The sequence below is a fragment of the Saimiri boliviensis genome, chromosome 12 (assembly GCF_048565385.1).
Source record: "Saimiri boliviensis isolate mSaiBol1 chromosome 12, mSaiBol1.pri, whole genome shotgun sequence".
Classification (NCBI taxonomy): domain Eukaryota; kingdom Metazoa; phylum Chordata; class Mammalia; order Primates; family Cebidae; genus Saimiri; species Saimiri boliviensis.
This window is the reverse complement of record NC_133460.1, coordinates 83,643,677-83,666,382: the sequence shown is the minus strand read 5'-3', so window position 1 is coordinate 83,666,382 and position 22,706 is coordinate 83,643,677. Positions and strand designations below refer to the sequence as shown.

Genomic DNA, 22,706 nt, shown 5'->3' with positions numbered 1-22,706 from the left:
TAATAGAAAAAAGTTTTTAGCCCATTTATGTTTAAGGGTAATATTGTTATGTGTGAATTTGATCTTGCCATTATGATGCTAGCTGGTTGTTTTGCCTGTTAGTTGATGCAGTTTCTCCATAGTGTTGATGGTCTTTAAAATTTGGTATGTTTTTGCAGTGGCTGATACTGGTTGATCCTTTGCGTGTTAAGCACTTCTTTCAGGAGCTCTTGTAAGGCAGGCCTGATGGTGACAAAGTCTTTCAGCAGTTACTTGTCCATAAAGGATTTTATTTCTCCCTCACTTATGAAGCTTAGTTTGTCTGGATATGAAATTCTGGGTTGAAAATTCCTTTCTTTAAGAATGTTGAATGTTGGCCCCCACTCTCTTCTGGCTTGTAGGGTTTCTGCTGAGAGATATAGAATAAGGAATTAACAACATATTTTTTGCACATCTTGTGTTTGTGTTTTAAGTTAAGTGCTGTAACAAAAGAGTACAAAAGTTATAAACCTTTAAAAGTTTATAAAGTAAAAAAAGTTAAAGTAAGCTAAGGTTAATTTGTTATTGAAGAAAGAAATATTTTAAAAAATAAATTTAGCCAGGCATGGTGGTTCATGCCTGTAATCCCAGCACTTGGGGAGGTCAAGGCAGGTAGATCATGAGGTCAGAGATTGAGACCATCCTGGCTAACATGGTGAAACCCTGTATCTATTAAAAATACAAAAAATTAGCCAGGCATGGTGGTGGGCACCTGTGATTCCAGCTACTCAGGAGGCTGAGGCAGGAGAATCCCTTGAACCTGGGAAGTAGAAGTTGTGGTGAGCTGAGATTGTGGCACTGCACTCCAGCCTGGCCAACAGAGCAAGACTCCATCTCAAAAAAAAAAAAATTAGTGTATCTCAAGTGTACAGTGTTTATAAAGTCTACAATAGTGTATAATAATGTCCTAGTTCTTCACATCTACTCACTGCTCACTCACTGACACACTCAGGGAAACTTATGGTCCTGCAAGCTCCATTCATCATAAATGACCTATAAAGGTACACCGTTTTTTATCTTTTATACAGTATTTTTACAGTATCTTTTCTATGTTTAGATATGTTTATATATACTCATAAATACCACGTGTTAGAATCGCCTATAGTTTTTAGTACAATAACGTGCTGTTCAGGTTTGTAGCCTGGGAACAATAGGCTATACCACATAGCCTAGGTGTGTAGGAGGCTATACCATCTAGATTTTTGTAAGTACACTCAATGACATTTGCCTAACAACAAAATCAAAATCACCTAACAATGCGTTTCTCAGAACATATCCCTTTGTTGTGATGCATGACTGTATATTTACTGATGTATATGTATACACGTGTCTATTTTTATTTCTATATCTATTTTTTTTGTCTCTGTGTACATGTATCATGTGATACAGGTAAAATCATTTGTCACAGTTTGCATTTCATCTTCCTCTGACATTGTGGTTAACTAAAAAAATTTTTAAACAATAAAATTTACTCTTGGTGGTATACAGTTCTATAGGTTGTGATGAATTTATAGAGTCAGGTATCCACCCCCACTACAGACAGTTCTATTAGTCACTGAATTTCCTCATGGTACCTGTTGATAGTTAATCTTTCCTTCACTCCAACCCATAGCAACCACAGATCTGTTTTTCATCCTCATAGTTTGCCTTTTTCCAGAGTGTCGTATAAATGGACTCATGCAATACATATGTATGTATATATACAATTGCAACCAGACTTTTAGATCTGGTTTCTTTCATTAAACAAAATACATTTATTATTCATCTTTTCATTGCATAAATTATAGTTTGTTCCTTTTAATTGTTGAATAATATTCTATTATATGGAAAAGCCACACTTTGTTTACTCATACACCTATTGAATTGAATTGGGGAGCATTTTCAGTTTTTGTAATCATGAATGAAGTTGCTAAACATGTACGTATAGGTTTTTAGTGAGCATGTTAAAAATTTACTTTCATTTGATTCACTCTGCTTTGGAGTGTAGAGTAGGATTTCCAGGTCAAGTGGTAAGTATGTGTTTAACTTTATAGGAAACTGCCACACTGTTTTCCAAACTGTACCATTTGCATTTCTGCCAGGAGTGTATAAGTTCTCACACATAGGTGGGTGTTGAACAAGAACACATGGACTCAGGGAGAGGAACATCACACACTGGGGGCAGTTGGAGGGGGTAGGGGAGAGACAGTAAGGGGTGGGGAGAGAGGGGAGGGATAACATGGGGAGAAATGCCAGATATAGTATGCACCTAAAGTAAAATAAATAAATTTTTAAAAAAAAGAATTTTTGTTAGTCTGTGTCCTTTACAGCACCTGCTGTTGTTTTTTAAAGCTTTTCTAATAAGCATATAGTGCTATATCATTGTTGTTTTGATTTGCACATCCCTAATGATTAATTATGTTGAGTGTCTTGTCATATGCTTACTTGCCATCTGTATGTCTTTTTGGCAAAGTGTCTATACTTTGGATTTTTAACTTAGAAATAGTATTTTGCCTTCATTTAAAATAAATATTTTTTTGAAGAAAAATTAGAAAATACAAATAATTTCCCCCCAAAAGGAAATAGAAAACATTTCACCAGCTAGTAATAGCCATATTTTTACGTATCTTTCTAGACCTTTTCTATTCATATATATGAAATATATATGTATTTAATCAAATGCATATTCTGTCTATTGTTTTCTACACACCTTTTTGAAACTTCAGTGTTGTAGTAGCTAGAAGAATGTTACCCCTCCACTCCACCCTCGATATCTGTGTCCTAATTTCTGGAAATATGTGAATATGTTAACTTACCTGGCAAAGGGGATTTTAAGTTGTAGATTAAATTAAGGTTTCTAATCAGTTGACTTTAAAATTGGGAGATTATTTTGGATTGTCCAGGTAGATCCAATAAAATCACAAGGATCCTTAGAAGTGGAAGACTAAGGCAGAAGAGCAAATGTGAGAGATTAGATGTGATGTGAGAAGGGCTTGACTTCTTGTTGCTGGCTTTGAGGATGGAGGAAGTGGCTTATGAGCCAAGGAGTATGGGCATCTTCTAGAAACTGGAAAAGGAAAGAAAATAGACTCTTTTTTAGAGCTTCCAGAATGGAATGCAGCCTTCCTAATAACTTGATTTTAACCCATTAAAATCCATTTCATATTCTAACTTCCATTTATATAAGACTAGTTTGTATTGTTTAAGCCATAAAGTTTGTGATAATTTGTTATAGCAGCAATAGAAAACTGATACAAATGTCAACATAATTCTTCTACATCAATGTGTTCATCCACTATAGATTTTTTTTAAAAAGTCATAAAAGCAGGGACATAAGAAAATGTTAAAATAGATAACATGGTTTTGAAAGGGATGGGGCAGGAAGTAAGTGGGGATCCTGGGCTACTTCAGTGGACTCTTTAGGGTTTCATGGAATTAATGTTGAAGATTATTGATTTTTAATGATGGGATGATGGTATGATTTTCTAATTGTCATATACTCATAGTTTGTTATTTGATGATTTTTTTTTCTTTCCACCCCTTTCTTAAGCAATGGGTGAACAGAGGGGACATCATGATCTCAGGAAGTAATTGCCAGTTGAAGACATTTTCTAAATATTGCCCTATATGCAAATGTATGACTGCTGAATCTAACTATAACAACTGTTTCTCACCTTCTTACTGATGTTCTTCAAACATTCAGCAGTATCTGTGAAAAATATCTTTCAATGTCATATTTATGATGTGGCAAGTGGAGATTAAGATTATTGTGCTTATATTTAAGTGAGATATATGTGGTGTGAGTGATGTAGACATTCAAACTAAAACTAAAGGTCTAGGTTGATTCATGCATATTTTGTAAATGTGATTTCTCTCATACTTAATAAGGTAGTAGAAATTCAAGGAACAAAATTTTCTAATAGTTTGCCATATTTGAACCTGGCTGGTATTTTCTATATAAACCTAAAAAAGTGCTGAGCCAGTTCCTTTTTCATTGCCAGTATTTCACATTTACCTTAGAGATAGACTTACTGACTTAACTGAGAACTGTTTATCAATGTAGTTAAGGACTTTTACAGTCTTTTCTGCTCCGTGTTCTAATATTATCCTGTAAATAACCCAAATATTATCAAAACTGGTTGTTTCCTGTTCCCCACAACTCGTTTTATCTTTTCCTTTACTCAACTTGGAATTCCTCCCTCTACTTAGAATTTTCTCCAATCATACCTCCATTTTTGTGTACTGAAAGTTCAAGCATTTAAAAACTCCAAGCTCAAATTCTATCCCTTACATGAAATGTACTCTTATTCCCTCTGAATAGGAAGAAATATATCTATCTCATAGAGAGGACTATGCTGTCCTCTCCATTATGGAAATTTGAGTATTCATTAATTTCTTGAGATAGGGAATTTCTGATTCTTTTCATTCCTCTAGGACCTAGTAAAAATTTTAGGTTCAGGGGATAGTGCATAGGATTATATGAGATTAATATTAGAGTAGAAAGACTAAGACTGTAGACATGGACCCCCACACAGAAAACTCTTCACATTAAAAATTTTTTTTCAAAATTTTAACTTTTGTGGGTCCATAGTAGGTACATGTATGTATGGGATATATGCTATGTTTGGATACAGGCATGCAAAGTGAAATAAGCACATCTTGCAGAATGTGATATCCATCCCCTCAAGCATTCAGCCTTTGTGATATCTTAGTTATTTTAAATTGTGCAGTTGAATTGCTATTGGCTATAGAACTCTATTGTGCTATCACATACTGGGGTTTGTTCATTCTTTCTATTTATTTTGGACCCGTTAACCATTCCCTCCTCCCTACTGCTCACACCACCTCACTACTCTTTTCAGCCTCTGGTAACCATCTTTCTACTCTCTATGTCCATAATTGCAACTGTTTTGATTTTTGGATTCCACAAATAAGGGAGACCATGTGATGTTTGTCTTCTGTGCCTGACTTATTTCACTTAACATAATGATCTTCATTTCATCCATGTTATTGCAGATGACTAGATCTCAGTCTTTTTTTATAGCTGAATGGTACTCCATTGGGTATGTATGTACTACATTTTCTTTATCCATTCATCTGATGATGGAAACTTAAGTGGCTTCCAAATCTTGGCTATTGTAAATAGTACTGCAACAAACCTGAGAGTGCAGATAACTCTTTGATATACTGATTTCCTTTCTTTGAGAGATATAGCCAGCAGTAGGATTGCTGGATTGTATGATAGCTCTATTTTTAGTTTTTTGAGGAAGCTCCAAATTGTTCTGTATAGTGGTTATAGTAACTTACATTTCCAACAATAGGGTACAAGCTTTCCCTTTTCTCTACATCCTCCATCAGCATGTGTTATTGCCTGACTTATGACTAAAAGCCATTTTGATTGGGGTAACATGTTATCTCATTATAGTTTTGATTTGCATTTCTCTGATGATCAATTTTGTTGAGCACTTTTTCGCATTTTGTATGCCATTTGTATGTCTTCTTTTCAGAAATGTCTATTCAAATCTTTTGCTCATTTTTAATTGGATTATTAAATTTTTTTCCTAGAGAGTTGTTTGAGCTCCTTATATATTCTGATTATTGATCTCTTGACAGATGGATACTTTGCAAACATTTTTTTCCATTCTGTTGTCTCTTCACTTTATTGATTATATCTTTTGCTATGCAGAAACTTTTTAACTCTTTATGATCCCATTTGTCCATTTTTTCTTTGGTTGCCTGTGCTTGTGGGGTATTGCTCAAGAAATCTTTGCCCATACCAATGTGCTAGAGATTTTCCCCAGTCTTTTCTTGTGGTAGTTTTAAAGCTTGAGGTCTTAGACTTAAGCCTTTAATCCTTTCTGATTTCACTTATATATATGGTGGTAAGGACCTAGTTTCATTTTTCTGCATATGGACATTCAGTTTTCTCAGCACCATTTATTCAAGAGACTGTCTTTTTCCCAGTGTATGTTCTTGGCACCTTTGTCAAAAATGAGTTTGCTGTAGGTGTGTGGATTGTTTCTGAGTTCTCTATTCTGTTTCATTCGTCTATGTGTTTGTTTTTACGGTAGTATCATGCTGTTTTTGGTTATCATTGCTGTTTTAGTATTACTGTAGTATAATTTGCAATCAGGTAATGTGATTCCTCCAATTTTGTTCTTTTTGCTTAGGATAGTTTTGCCTATTGTAGGTCTTTTGTGGTTCTATACAAATTTTAGGATTATTTTTTCTATTTCTCTGAAGAATGTCATTGGTATTTTGATAGGGATTGCATAGACTCTGTAGATTGCTTTGGGTATTATGAACATTTTAAGAATATTGATTCTTTCAAACCATGAACATGGAATATTTTTCTATTTTTTGGTGTCCTCTTCAATTTCTTTCATCAGTGTTTTATAATTTTTGTTACATTTATCTTTCACTTATTTGGTTAATTCCTAGGTATTTATTTTTGGCTATTGTAAATGGGATTACTTTTAAAATTTCTTTTTCTCATTGTTCACTGTTGACATATAGAAATACTACTGATTTTTGTGTGTTGATTTTGTATCCTGTAACCTTACTGAATTTGTTTATTAGTTCTAATAGTTTTTTCCTTGGAATCTTTAGTTTTTTCCAAATGTAAGATCATATCCACTACAAAAAAATGTAATTTGACTTCTTCCTTTCCAATTTGGATGCCCTTTATATCTTTGTCTGATTGCTGTATCTAGGACTTCCAGTACTGTGTTGAATAATAGTGGTGACAGCGGTTATCCTTATCACTAGCTGTGGGTCTGGTATACATGGCTCTTATTACATTGAGGTATGTTCCTTCCATCCCCAGTTTTTTGAGGGTTTGTATTTTGAAGGTTTGTATTATGAAAAGATGTTAAATTTTCAAATAATTTTTCAGCATCAATTGAAATGATCATGTGGTTTTTATCCTTCATTTTGTTGATATGATGTATCATATTGGTTGATTTACAAGTGTTGAAACATCCTTGCATCCCAGGGTTAAATTCCACTTGATCAAAATGAATGATTTTTCTGATGTATGGTTGAATTTGCTTTGCTAGTATTTTGTTGAGAATTTTCACATTAATATTCATTAGAGATATTGGCCTATAGTGTTTTATATATATATGTGTGTGTGTGTGTGTGTGTGTGTGTGTGTGTGTATGTAATTGTTTTTATTGTACTTTAAGTTCTGGGGTACACGTGCAGATCTTGCAGGATTGTTACATAGGTATACACATGCCATGGTGGTTTGCTGCATCCATCACCCCGTTACCTACATTAAGTATTTCTCCCAATGTTATCCCTCCCCAATCTTCCTACTCCTTGCTATCCCTCCCTTAGTCCCCCAACCTTCAACAGACCCCAGTGTGTGATGTTCCCCTCCCTGTGTCCATGTGTTCTCATTGTTCAGTACCCACCTATGAGTGAGAACATGCACTGTTTGGTTTTCTGTTCTTGTGTCAGTTTGCTGAGAATGATGGTTTCTAGATTCATCCATGTCCTCACAAAGGACATGAACTCATCCTCCCTTTTTATGGCTGCATAGTATTCCATGGTGTATATGTGCCACATTTTCTTTATCCAGTCTATCATTGATGGGCATTTGGATTGGTTCCAGGTCTTTGCTATTGTAAACAGTGCCACAATGAACAGGTATGTGTTGTTGTTTTTGATGTGTCTTTGTCTGTTTTGGTATCATGGTAATCCTGGCCTCATTGAATGAGTTTTGAAATATTCCTTCCTTTTCTATTTTTCAGAATAGTTGGAGTAGGATTGGTTTTAATTCTTCTTTAAATGTTTTGTAGAATTCAACAGTACAGTCATCAGGCCCCAGGTGTTTCTTTAGTGAGAACCTTTTGATTATGACTTTGATCTCATTATTTGTTGTTGGTCTGTTTAAGTTTTGGATTTCATTTTTATTTCATCTTGGTAGGTTGTATGTGTTGGGAATTTGTTCAGTTCTTCTAGATTTTCCAATTTATTGGTATATAGTTGCTCATAGTAGCCACTAATGATCCTTTGCATTTCTGCAGTATGACTTGTAATGTCTTTTTTTTTAAATATCTGATTTTATTTATTTAGATCATCTTTCCTTTTTTTGTCAATGTGGCTAAATGTTTGTCAATTTTGTTTAACTTTTCAAAAAAAAATAGCAACTTTTGGTTTCACTGGTTTTTTTGGTATTTTTTTCAATTTCATTTATTTCTGCTCTAATCTTCATCATTTATTTTCTTCTATTATTTTGGAGTTTCATTTGTTTCTGCTTTTCTAGATATTTAAGATGTATTATTAGATTTTTCATCTGAAGTTTTTTCTGTTTTGATGTAGGCACTTATAGCTATAAAATTCCCTATTAGTACTTCCTTTGCTATATTCCACAGGTATTGGTATGTTGTGTTTTCATTATCATTTTTATCAAGAAATTTTTCAATTTTATTTTTAATTTCTTTATTGACTCACTGATTATTCAGGAGCATATTGTTTGATTTCCATGTATTTGTACAATTTCCGAAATTCTTCTTCTCTTTAATTTCTAGTTTTGTTCTGTCGTTAGAGAAGATGCTTGATACCATTTCAGTTTTTAAAAATGTTTTCAAGACTTGTTTTGTGACCTAACATATCATTTATCCTTGTGAATGATCCATGTGCTGGGAAAATAATGTGTATTCTGCAGCTGATGAATAAAGTGTTCTGTAAATATTTTAGATCCATTTGGTCTGTAGAGCAGATTAGGTCTGATGTTTCTTTATGGATTTTCTGTCTCTCCAATGCTGAAAGTGTGGTGTCGAAATTTCTGGCTGTTACTGTAATAGGGACTATCTCTCTCTTTACCTCTAACAATATTTTCTTTATATATCTAGCTGCTCCAGTCTTGCGTGCATATATATTTCAAATTTTTATATTCTCTTGCTGAATCAACCCCTTAATCATTATTTGGTACTTTATTTGTCTCTTGTAGTTTTTGTCCTGACATCTATTTCATCTGATATAAGTATAGTGATTCCTGCTTTTTATTGGTTTCCACTGGCATGGAATATCTTTTCCATTCTTTTATTTTCAGTCAATTTCTGTCTTCATAGGTGAGGTATATATTTTGTAGGCAACAGATCAATGGGTTTATTTTTTCATCTATTCAGCCAGTGTGTGTTTTTTGATTAAAGAGGTTAGTTCATTTACATTATATGTTATTATTGATAAATAAGAACTTATTCCTGTCATTTTGTTATTTCTTTTCTAGTTGTTTTGTGGTGTTCACTTCCTTCTTTTTATCCTTCCTGTGTTCTTCTAGTGAAGGCAATCTTCTCCACTCATATGATTTAGTTATTGCTTTTTATTATTTGTGTATCCATTGTATTTTTTTTTGTTTGAGGGTAACCCGAGTCTTGCAAATACTATTTTATAATCTATCATTTTAACCTGATAACTTGTTTTTAACGTTTGTTTTAGGTTTGGGGGTATATGTGAAGATTTGTTACATAGGTAAGCATATGTCACAGTGGTTTGTTATACATATTATTTTACCACCCAGGTATTAAGCCCAGCATACAGTAGTTATCTTTCTGCTCTTCTCCCTCTTCCCACCCTCCCCCTTCAAGTATACCCAGTGTCTGTTGTTTCTATCTTTGTGTTCAGAAATCATCATTTTGCTCCCACTTATAAGTGAGAACATGAGGTATTTAGTTTTCTGTTCCTGTGTGAGTTTGCTAGGGATTATACCTGCAGCTCTATCCATGTTCTTGCAAAAGATAGGATCTTGTTCTTTTTTATGGATGTATAGTATTCTGTAGTATATATGTACCACATTTTCTTTATTCAATCTGTCATTGATTGGCATTTAGGTTGATTCCATGTCCCTGCTATTGTGAATAATGCTGCAATGAACATTTGTGTGCATGTGTCTTCATGGTAGAATGATTCATATACCTCTGGGCATATACCCAGTAATGGGATTGCTGGGTTGAATGATGGTTCTGCCTTTAGCTCTTTGAGGAATTGTCATACTACTTTGCACAATAGTTAACCTAATTAACATTTCTACCTTAACACTATTTGCATAAACAAAGGAGCAAAAAGAAAACCAATTAAAACTCTACACTTTAACTTCATCTCCCTGCTTTTAACTTTTGTTGTTTCTATTTATGACTTAGTGTGCTATGTCTTGAAAAGTTGTTGTAGTTATATTTTATTGGTTCATTGTTTAGTTTTTCTATTTAATAGGATAAAAATAGTTTATACACCACAGTTTTCATGTTATAATATTCTGTGTTTTTCTGTGTACTTACTGTTATCAGTGAGTTTTGTACCTTTAGATGATTATTCATTGCTCATTAATGTCTTTCTCTTTCTGATTGAAGAACTTCCTTTAGCATTTCTTGTAGGATAGGCCTGGCATTGGCGAAATCCCTCAGCTTTTCATGGTCTGGGAAAGTCTATTTCTCCTTCATGTTTTAAGGATTCTTTACTAGATATACTATTCTAGAGTAAATGTTTATTTTCTTCAGCACTTGAAATATGTCATGCCATTCTCTTCTGGCCTGTAAGGTTTCCACTGAAAAGTCTGCAGTTAGGCATGTTGTATATTATTTGTTTCTTTTTTCTTGCTGCTTTTAGGATCCCTTCTTTCTCTTTGACCTTTGGGAGTCTGATTATTAAATGCCTTGAGGTAGTCTTCTTTGGGTTAAATCTACTTAGTGTTCTATAACCTTTTTATACTTGAATATTGATATCTTTCTCTAGGTTTGGGAAGTTCAGTGTTGTTATCCCTTTGAATAAACTTCCTACCCCTATCGCTTTCTCTACTTCCTCTTTAAGGCCGATAACTCTTAGCTTTCCCTTTTTAGGTTATATTTTATTTTATTATTTGCGTATCCATTGTATGGTTTTTGGTTTGAGGGTACCCTGAGTTTTGCAGATACTATTTTATAACTTATCTAGATCTTGTAGGTGTACTTCATTGTTTTCTATTTGTTTTTCTTTTGTCTCCTCTGTGTATTTAAATAGGCTGTCTTCAAGTTCACTATTTCTTTTGCCTGATCAGTTCTGCTATTAAAGGACTCTGATGCATTCTTCTTCAATATGCCAGTTGCATTTTCCAGCTCCAGAATTTCTTCTTAATTGTTTTTAATTATTTCAATATCTTTGTTAAATGTATCTGGTAGAATTCTGAATTTTTTCTCTGTGTTATCTTGAATTTCTTTGAGTTTCCTCACACGGCTATTTTTAATTCTCTTTCAGAAACGTCACATATCTCCATTTCTCCAGAATTGGTCAGTGGTGGCTTATTTAGTTTATTTGGTTAGGTCATGTCTTCCTGGATGATGTTGATGCTTGTAGATGTGTTTTGGCGTCTGCACAGTGGAGTTAGGTATTTATGGTGTTCTTCTCTATCTGGACTTATTTGTAGCTGTTTTTCTTTGGAAGACTTTCCAGATATTTGAAAGGACTTAGGTGTTGTGATCTAAGCTGTATCTGCTTTTGGGGGCACCCCAAACCCAGTAACACTGTAATTCTTATAGACTCATAGAGGAACTGCCTTCATGGTCTTAAACTAGATCTTGAAGAATTCAGTGGAGTATCAGGCAGAGACTCTTGTTCTTTCCCCTTATTTTCTTTCAAGCAGAGTCTCTCTCTGTCTGTTCTGAGCCACATAAAGCTGGGGCTGGAGTGACACAAGCACCTCTGTTGCCACCACTACTATGACAGTGCTGGGTCAGTCCTGAAGCCAGCACAGCATTGAGTCTCACCTAAAGCTTGTTGTAACCACTCCCTGGCTACTGCCTATGTTCACACAAGGACCTGGAGCTCTGCAATCAGCAGGTGGCAATGCCAGCCAGGCCTGTGCTCTTCTTTGCAAGGTAGTGAGATCCCCCAGTCCCAGCTAGGTCCAGAAGTGCCATCTGGGGGTTAGAGACTAGAATCAAAGGCCTTAGAAGTCTACCCAGTGTTCTACTGTACTGTGGCTGACCTGACACTCAAACTACAAGATGCAGTTCTTCCCACTCTTTCATCCCATTTTCAAAGACAGTGGAGCCTCACCCCCTTGCCACCACTACCCTGGGCCACAGGGACTATTGCCAGACTTCTGCTGATGTTCCCTTAAGGCCCAAGGGCTCTTAAGTCAGCTTGTGGTGAATGCTGCCTGGCCCAGGACTCACCCTTCAGGGCAGTAGTCTCTCCTCTAGCCTAGGGCAGGTCCGGAAATGGCCATGAGTCAAGTCCTGGAATCAGGGTCCCCAAAAGCCCACCCAAGAGCTCTATTCCCCTTTGGTCATGCTGGTACCTAAGGTGCAAGACAAAGTCCCCTTTACTTTTCCCTCTGTTTTTCTCAAGCAGAGGGAGTTTTGCATTGCAGCCAGTATAGCTGGTAATGTGCATCTCACCTGAAGCCAGCAAGTCTCAGACACTCACCCAAGGCCCTTGATATAGTACCTGGCTATTGCTGCTAGTTATTCTGGGCCCAAAGGCTCTTCAGTTAGCAGGTAATGAATGCTTCCAGGACTTGGTCTTTTTCTTCAAGGCAGTAGGATCCCTACTGGCCCAGGGTGTGTCTACAAATGTCATCTGGAAGCTAGAGCCTTAAACTTGGGCCTCATTAATCAATGATCAATGCCTATTCAGCTGTGGCTGAGCAGGTATCCAAGATACAAGACAAAGTCTTCCCTACTCTTTCTTTTCTCCTCAGTGAAAGGAAGGGATCTCTTATGGAGCCTTGAGCTATGTAGCTTGTGGTTGGGGGAAGGGTCATGCAAGCATTTCCTTGTCTTCTCCAGCTTGTGTCTCAGTATATCACACGCCCCCTCAAGCAACTGTGTTTGGGCCTAGTTTAACACTAGGATTGACCTAAGAGTCAGTCCTTAATGGTATAGACTGCCTTTAAAATTTACTTGGAGACACAGAGTGCTGTAGCCCTTCCTAGCAAGGTTTGTAGGCACTCAAGTTTGGACAACTGGGATTGGTCATTCCCTTCTGGCTAGGGCTGGTTTAAATGCTCCCTCTGTGGGTGGGCATCAGGTGAGTTTGGTCCAGTTTTCTTTGCTGCTTTATCGGGACAGTACTGAGTTCAACTTCTCAAAATTTCTGTGTTCTTCCTCCCTTAGTGCCTAGAGAAGCTCTCTGCACCAAGCTGCCACTGCTGTGGGACAGAGGAGGGACGGTGTCAGGGATTCAGGGCTGTAGTTTCTATCTCTTCAGTGTCTCTTTCAGTCGTAAAAACCAGGTACAGTGTGTGCTCACTGATGTTTGGTTCTTATGAAGGTTTTTTGTTTTTGTTTTTTGGTGTAGATAGTCATTAACTTGGTGTTCTCCCTTCATATATATAACTGTTTGCAGGTGATGCCTGCAACTGCTGTAGCCATGTTGCTGTAGCCATGTTGCTATGATTAAGGCACAAGCCTGAGGACAAAAGCCAATGTTCTAAGGACAGCAGAGAAGAAATTAGAAAGGACATACATCATATCACTAGGCTACTGAATTAATCAAGTTTTAAAACACCTTACTTTGTCTTCTCTTTTTATATGTTACATTTATGTATTTTTTTTATTTTTTCTTGTTATTTGCTGTTGAAAGTATCTTAATTAATTTAGAGAAGAACCCTTAGTGAGATGCTCTATATCTTGTCTTGTCTAAACTATCAAACAGGAAATAAATATGGTGACCAGGAACATGAGCTTTGAAGTGAATCAGACTTTTTTTCAAATCCTGGATCTTGTCTTTTGTTAGATGAGTAACCTTGGATGAATTATTTAACATTACTAGTCTCCTTTTTTCTCATCTATGAAATAAGAGTAATACTTTTAGTTGTTTTACAGTGTTATTAGAATTAATAATGCATTCATATTAAAGCATTCATAGCCTTAACCTCTCTCACATACTAAATGCTCAATAAATTCTTATTATTAATGTTCATAAGTACATTCTGATGCCACTGTCCACACCATTTATATATTAAATAAATATTGATTAGGGACCTAGTTTGTAGGTTGAGTGTTAAAGACAGCTTGCTTCTCTCCTGTGGAAACAGATATATAAACTGTAAAGCTTTTAATGGAGGGATCAGATAGTTTGGAGTTCTTTACTTTTGTGTCCTCTAAGATCTGGAAAGGAATAAATGGATTATCTGGTTCTGCTACTTTGACTTTTGAGATAATGCTTCAGAAAGCCCTGGCTCTACTCTTGTAACCAGAAATATCCTCTGCCATAGTTGGCTAGTTTTCCAGGACATATCTATGGCCTGTGTGTTCCCTGGCCCTGTAAGTTGGCTGACTCACCATTTTCAGCTAGTATTTATGACAAAGCTGGTGGTGATTTTAGAAAATCACTTAGAATATCTCCCTTCGCTCGTCACCAGGTACATCTCTTTTTCACTGTAGGCAGGGATCACAAAAGGCTAAACGGACACTGCTGTATTTCTTTTACTAGCATAGTCTTGTGTGTTCTTCACAAAAGCTTAGGAGACCTCCATTATAATGTTCACCACCCTCTTCCAACACACAAACTTGCATACACAGCCCCTTCCTCAGGTAAACCTCAGCAAAGAGCAAAGCATTTTATTCTTGCAAAAGGAGGTAAAAATCTTGGAAAGCCCTGCTCTGGAGAAGCTGCTATGAGACTGTCTTGGAAATGGAGTGTCAGATCATCTTTCAGTCCAGGGAAAGCACACTGAAATGCACTAGGATACAGAGTAAAAGAGAACTGGGCTGGGAGCCAGGAGACCAGTATTCTATAACAGACTTAGGATGGGACCTTAGAAAGTCACTTCACCTTTCTATGCCTGTTTACTCATCTCCAGTTAGCAACTATACATTCATTGAATAGTTATTTAATTTATTTAATAATTATAAGTATTAAGTTTAAGAATTATATATTTATTTGAATAATTACCTATTTGATTATTTAACTAAATATCTCTAGGAGATCAGAGACTACATCTGGTTCTACTTGGTATTGTAACTACTAGTATAATGCCTGATACAGAGTAAGTGCTCAAAAAATAATTATCAAAAATTTGTGACTGAAGAAATGAATCTGATAGGAATAGGCTCTGGGAGAGGATCCTGAAAGTCTTCTTCTATTCTATGAATAAAGGGAAAGTTATGCTTCCTCACATCTTCTTTAGTATAAAACTGAAAAGGCTGGATGTGGCAGCACATAACTGTAATTCCAGTGTTTTGAGAGGCCGAGGTGAGCAGATAACTTGAGGTCAGGAGTTTGAGACCAGCCTGGCCAACACGATGAAACCCCATTTCTACTAAAAATACAAAAATTAGCAGGGCATGGTGGCACATGCCTATTATCCCAGCTACTGGAGAAGCTGAGGTGGGAGAATCGCTTGAATCCAGGAGCTGGATGTTACAGTGACCCAAGATTGTACCACTACATTCCAACCTGGGAGACAGAGTAAGTGAGACTCCATCTCAAAACAAACAAACAAACAAACAAACAAACAAACAACCTGAATAGTGCTTCTTTGAAAAGGAATACAACTGCCATTGTATTTAAGAGGGTGAAAACCACCTCAAGAAACTGGAAGCACTGGAATGAACTTTTGAGGAAAATCTGGCTATTTTGACTCTACAAGAGTGTATTTGGCAGAGCCTGAAGGTATATGAATGTATGCACTTATCTTAAAGACCATGGTAGAATCACATAAAGGTAAGACTGTTACCTTTATATTTAGTGTCAATCAGAAATAAGAGAAAGTCCAATTCTTCATGTGTTGAAATAAATTTGGGGGCTTCCATAAAGGGTTGTAGGAAAACTAAAGAATTCTGCAGGAGAAATTAACTCCTATATGTGAGATGCCTCTGATGCAGAGGACATCTTGAAGTAATATGCAACACTTGATGACACCTCTTCAACACTTAGTAAATCTGACCTTTCCTTTCATCTGTCATTATGCTGAATCATATGGCCCAGCAAGCAGCTAACACATTGCAACCAAACTTCACAGTTGCAGACTGGGAACATGTGCTTCCTTACATTGATTAGTGATATTACCAGTGTTTAAACCCATTTCCTGTCACCTTGGAGGATGGAGGTTACTTGACAGGAAGTCATTCTGCTGTCATCCAGCAGGGCTGCCAATGAATTCTTTAAACTTGTCGATGAGTAGAAACGCAGCCGGCTTTACTCTGGCTTAAAGCTTTTGCACATGTTGAGTAATGCTGCTGCATTTAGTACATCATGGAAGCACCTAGTTTTGATACTAATGGAATGTGCATTTCTTTGAGATGTCTAAATTCCCAAAGGTTTTGGCAAATGCTGACATGGAAATTGTTTTAGTTAAAAATGAGCTTACTTTATGCTTAAAGGGTCATTTTGCATTAGCTGTGTCTTCAAGTCGATTTTGAAAAATCACCTCTTTGAGGAGTGGGCAAAAAAAAAAAAATGTCCCAAGAGGTAGTCCATTTCCTTTAATAAATTCAAGCAACTTTTTCTTTGTATTGAAGATATTATTTGTCATACATTTTCCTTGTCATATTGAGCATTCCCAGACCATCATTTAAAACAGATTGGTAATTTGGCCCTTAATTTTGGCACCTGTACATCTTTTAAAGCTCTGGGCTGTGTTTGGAAACTTTACTATTCTGTAAGTTAATACCCTTTTAGGGCCTAAACACCACCATTAACAGCAAATTGGCCTCTCAGGATGCTGGATAGAACCATTTTTTATATTTATTTGCTTAATCTTTATTAGCCAGAGGTTGTCCAACAGCTCTAAGGGAGTGATTTGCCCATGAGGCTTGGAAGCATGTTTAAATCTTTCCCTATAACTTCAGGGTTAGGAGAGAGTACTTGAGGCTGCTTATAATTCCAACTGCTGTTTCTAGGCAGTCTTGAAAACCCAGCCTTTGCTACTTCCATTCCCTGACCTTTAGGCCTAGTAAGTCTAGATTTTCATACTAGAGAAGACCACAGAGATCATATGGTCAAAACCCCTTATTTATAGGGGAAGCTGAAGTCCAAAGTGTGGAAGTGATTAAACTGCTAGAGTTTTAAGTTATTTCTCTTCCCAGAGGATATTTGCTTTATAATAGAAGTCTTCTAACAAAACCTTCAAGAATCAAGGGAACAGGTTCTTATTGATGGGGTTTCATGAAATGTTAGGTGGTAAAGAGCTATTCACAGACAGGGAAGCTCTTAAGTAGGTACATATTCCTTCCACTTTTCCTCCTTATTGATACAAAATCCTCCTCTGTTAGGGTAGTAAAAGTTTTTAAGGTGAAAGAGGCTTCAAGAAGCTTCATTCCATATAATGTCAGAGTGTCTTTATTTCAGGACAATACCTAAGCATGGTACCTGGCATGAAGTAGGTATTCAAAAATATGTATTGAAAGCGTATATCAAAGTTGCTTTAAAAACATCAATATAAAGAAAATTAATGCTCTTTTGAAGAAAGAGCATTATACTTAGGAGTAAAGATTCTCAACTTCTACTGGTAGTCAGGTCAGGTAATGGGCTTTAAAATTGAGACAGTAATAAATAGCCTACCAACCAAAAAAAAAAAAAAAACAACAAAACAAAAACTCAGGACTAGACAGATTCACAGCTGATTTCTACCAGACATACAAAGAAGAGCTGGTACTAATTCTACTGAAACTATTTCATAAAATCGAGGAGGAGAGATTCCTCCCGAACTCATTCTATAAAGCCAGTATCATCCTAATACCAAAACCTGGGAGCGATACAACAACAACAAAAAGAAAACGTCAGGCCAATATTCTTGATGAACATCGATGCAAAAATCCTCAACAAAATACTGGCAAACTGAATCCAGCAGCACATGAAAAAGCTTATCCACCACTTCATAGTAAGCTTTATCCCTGGGATACAAGGTTGGCACAACATACACAGATCAATAAACGTGATTCACCACACAAACAGAACTAAAGACAAAACCACATGATTATCTCAACAGATGCAAAAGAGGATTTCCATACAATTCAACATACATTCATTTTAAAAACTATCAATAAACTAGATATTGAAGAAATATACCTCAAAATAACGAGAGCTATCTATAACAAACCCATAGCCAACATCATACTGAATGGACAAAATCTAGAAGCATTCCCCTTGAAAGCTGACACAAGACAGGATAGCCTCTCGCATAACTCCTATTCAATATAGTATTGGAAGTTCTGGCCAGAGCAATCAGGCAAGAGAAAGAAATAAAGGGCATACAGATAAGAAGAGAGGAAGTCAAACTATCTATGTTTGCAGTTGACATGGTTCTATATCTAGACACTTCCAGTCTCAGCCCAAAAGCTTCTTAGGAAGATAAAGAACTACAGCAAAGTCTCAGGCTACAAAAGAAATGTGCAAAAATCACTAGCATTTCTACATCAATAACAGTCAAGCTGAGAGCCAAGTCAGGAATGAACTCACATTCACAATTGCCACAAAAAGATTAAAATACTTAAGAATACAGCTAAATAGGGAGGTAAAAGATCTCTGTAAGGAGAACTACAAACCGCCACTCAAAGAAATCAGAGATGACACAAACAAATGGAATAACATTCTATGCTCAAGGATAGGAAGAGTTAATGCCATTAAAATGGCCATACTGCCCAAAGCAATTTATAGATTCAGTGCTATGCCTATTAAACTACCATTTACATTGTTCACAGAACTAGAAAAAAACTATTTTAAAATTCATATAGAACCAAAAAAGAGCCTGAATATCTAAGGAAATCCTAAGCAAAAAGGAAAAGCTGGAGGCATCACACCACTTGACTTAAAACTATTCTACAGGACTATAGTAACCAAAGCATCATGGTACTGTTACAAAAACAAACACATAGACCAATGGACCTGAATACAAAACCCAGAAATAAGATCACACACCTACAACTATTTGATCTTTGACAAACCTGATAAAAATAAGCAATGGGGAAAGGATTCCCTATTCAATAAATGATGCTGGGATAACTGGCTAGCAATATGTAGAAGAGTAAAACTGGACCCCTTCCTTACACCATATATAAAAATGAACTCAAGATGGATTAAAGGCTTAAATGTAACACCCAAAACTTTGAAATCCCTGAAGGACAATCTAGGCAATTCCATTTGGGACACAGGCATAGGCAAAGATTTCATGATGAAGATGCCAAAAGCAATTGCAACTAAAGCAAAAATTGACAAATGGGATCTGATTAAACTAAAGAGCTTCTGCACAGCAAAAGAAACTATGAACAAAGTAAATAGCCTATGGAATGGTAGAACACATTTGCAAACTATGCATCCAACAAAGGTCAACTATCCAACATCTACAAGGAACTTATACAAATTTACAAGAAAATAGCAAATAAGCCCATAAAAATGTGGGCAAAGGACATGAACAGACATTTTTTAAAAGAAGACATACATGTGACCAATAATTATGTGGAAAAAAAAGCTCAACATTCAATCATTAAAGAAATACAAATCAAAACCACAATGAGATACCATCTCACACCAGTTAGAATGACCATTATTAAAAAGTCAAAAAATAACATATGCTGGTGAGGTTGTGGAGAAAAAGGAACACTTATACACTGCTGGCGGAAGTGTAAATTAGTTCAACCATTGTGAAAAACAGTGTGGCGATTCTTCAGAGACCTAAAGACAGAAATACCATTCAACCCAACAACCCCATTACTGAGTATATACCCAAAGGAAAATGAATCATTTTGTTATGAAGACCCATGCACATATTCATTGCAATACTATTCACAACAGCAAAGACATGGAATCAACCTAAGTGGCCATAAATAATAGACTTAAAGAAAATATGGTACATATACACCATGGAGTACTATGCAGTTATAAAAAGAATGAGATCATGTCATTTGGGGGACATAGATGGAGCTGGAGGCCATTATCCTTAGCAAATTAACACATGAAGGGGAAGGACGGTAGCCTGCGAGGCTCATTGCAGACAACTTGGTGGCAATGTCCTCAAGCCAGGTGAGTGTGTGGGGGCAGAAGGCCTCACGTGTGGCAGAGACCTGGGTTTTGGCCTTCCTCCAGTTCCCTGGAAGCGGGCCAGCAACCAGGGCAGGAGCAGGTGCAGAGACAGAGGCTCCAGCATGTCTCTCTCCATGCCCCGCTCAGCCTGAGCCAGGGAGGCCAGGTGGTTTGAGTGGCTGAAGGCGGGGTCCATAGCCCAAGAATGGGAATTCTCTTCACCAGGATATGGAGACCTTTCAATCACCAGGAGCACAAAAGTACAATTGTTGGGCTGGATACTGCAGGGAAAACGACCATCCTTTAACAATCTTCTATGAATAAAGTTGTACATACATCTCATACAATAGGAAGTAATGTAGAAGAGATAGTGATTAATAATACACATTTCCGGCTAGGCATGGTGGCTCATGCTTGTAATCCTAATATTTTGTGAGGCTGAGGTGGGTGGATCACCTGAGGTCAGGAGTTTGAGACCAGCCTGGCCAACATGGTGAAATTCCATTTTCACTAAAAATACAAAAATTAGCTAGACATGGTGGCAAGTGCCTGTAATCCCAGCTACTCGGGAAGCTGAGACAGTAGAATTGCTTGAACCCAGGAGGCAGAGGTTGCAGTGAGCCAAGAGCACACCACTGCACTCCAGCCTCGGTGACAGAGCAAGACTCTGTTTCAAAATAATAATAATAATAACAATAACAATAACAATAATATACTTTTCCCAGTGAGTGATATTGGTGGCCAAGAATCCTTCATTCTTCCTGGAACACTTACTATACTAACACGGAGTCTGTATAGTTGTTGTGAACAGTACAGACAGAGAGGATTTCTGTAACTAGAAAACTCTATAAAATGTTAGCACGAGGACCTAAGAAAAGCTGGATTGCTGATTTTTGCTAATAAACAAGATGTTAAAGAATGCATAGCTGTAGCAGAAATCTCCCAGTTTGTGAAGCTAACATCTATTAAAGATCACCAGTGGGTATCCAGGCATGCTGTTCTCTAACTGGTGAGGGATTGTGCCAAGAACTTGAATGGATAATGTCATGACTTAAGATTAGATGATCTCTACTGAACTCTTCTCATAGACTTTGCATAAATAAAGTGTTAACTTTACCTGAAAACTAAAAATTAAAGGTTTAGATATATTTATAATTAATTGACTTGAACTTGTTCTATAAGGAGAAAAATTAAGACCACTTACTTGAAAACCAAGATGAAGTCTCACCTTCCAATTTGCTTTCTCATTAGTTTTTTCCAAAGTAAGTTCTTAAAGCTGTGATTGATATTTTTCTCATAATGAATCCTCTCAGGACACTGTGTAGCCTGTGGTAAGTACAAAAAGAGGGGAAGACATTTTGAATTTTAAGAGCTTTATTATTAGTATAACCTTCCCTAATTGAATGTTGTTCTCTTCTTGTTCCGTTCAGTCAAAACACAAATCAGCACAGATACTCAGTTTCCAATATTTTAAAATGTAATGTTACTTATGAAAAGTGTTTTGCATAAGGTTGTGTATGTATTGTGTATATATCTCAAGTTCAAGTTAATGGCTTTGATTTGTGTGCTAAAGAAAAGCAAATAACAAAATATTAATAACTTCCTTAGCTAAAACCATAATGAGATAAGTATTGGCATTGGTGTTAGGTGCCGTTTTATACTTTCTCCCTATATTGTATTGCACTGCATTACCCAATTCTCCAAATCATTGAGCTGCTTGTGAAAAAAGAAAGAAAAAGAAAAAAAAGGAGGCCAGGGGGCATGGTGGCTCATGCCTATAACCCCAGCACTTTGGAAGGCCAGGGTGGGCGGATCACAAGGTCAGGAGTTTGAGACCAGCCTGACCAACATGGTGAAACCCCACCTGTACTGAAAATACAAAAATTAGCTGGGTGTGGTGACAGGTGTCTGTAATCCCAGCCACTCGGCAAGGTGAGGCAGGAGAATTGCTTGATCCCAAGAGGCAGAGGTTGCATTGAGCCGAGATTATTCCATGCATTCCAGCCTGGGCAGCAAGAGCAAGACTCTGCCTCAAGAAAAAAAAAAAAAAAAAAAAAAAGAGAAAAGGAAAAAGCATAATATTGTATATCTAAACCAGTCACACAGATGGAAACATAATTCAACAGAAGGTGTTATCTATTAGATTCTTGGCTTAGTATTACTAATTGGCAGGATTGTACATGAGTAATTATCAGATTATTACTTTGATTGGTTCTTATGGCATCTAAATTATTGAATAAATTATTAATCAATTAATCAGTCTATCGTAAATTGTGATTAAAATTATCAGATGAATTTTCAGCATTAATTGGAAACTGTTGTGTGAAACATGTCTACTCAGAGAAGTAATATTCTATAAATACTATGAAATAATTTAGCTATATTTTAAGTGTTAAGTTATATGTTAATCAGTGAATTTCAAAGTAAAAGTAAGCTATGCTTTCTGAACAACATTGATAATTTCTTAATTTGCAGATTTCTTCTTTTGTATTTTACAGTGTTTTTTTTAAGTTTTTTATTTTTTAATTTTTTTATTTTATTTAATTTTTTTATTTTATTTTATTTTTTATTTTTGTAAGTTTTCTTGTATCTTCTGTAACATAAATACATGTTTGACAATTATAAAATACAAGTGTTTCCTGAATGCTTTTAGGAATTTCTTTCAAAAATTGATTGATACAAAGAATTATTTGTACTGAGAAGTAACTTAACCCAAAACATCCTTTATGTTTGTTTGCTTAAGGCAATTTTTCCCAATATCT

At 36.2% G+C, this 22,706-nt stretch overlaps 1 protein-coding gene and 1 pseudogene across 3 annotated transcripts in view; both read left to right on the top strand.

Annotated features, from left to right (window-relative positions):
* Positions 1–22,706, top strand: part of HPSE2 (heparanase 2 (inactive)) — an 841,690-nt gene that overhangs the window by 296,584 nt on the left and 522,400 nt on the right. The gene's annotated exons all lie outside the window — the stretch shown is intronic.
* Positions 8,310–21,009, top strand: LOC104650528 (ADP-ribosylation factor-like protein 5A pseudogene; annotated as a pseudogene).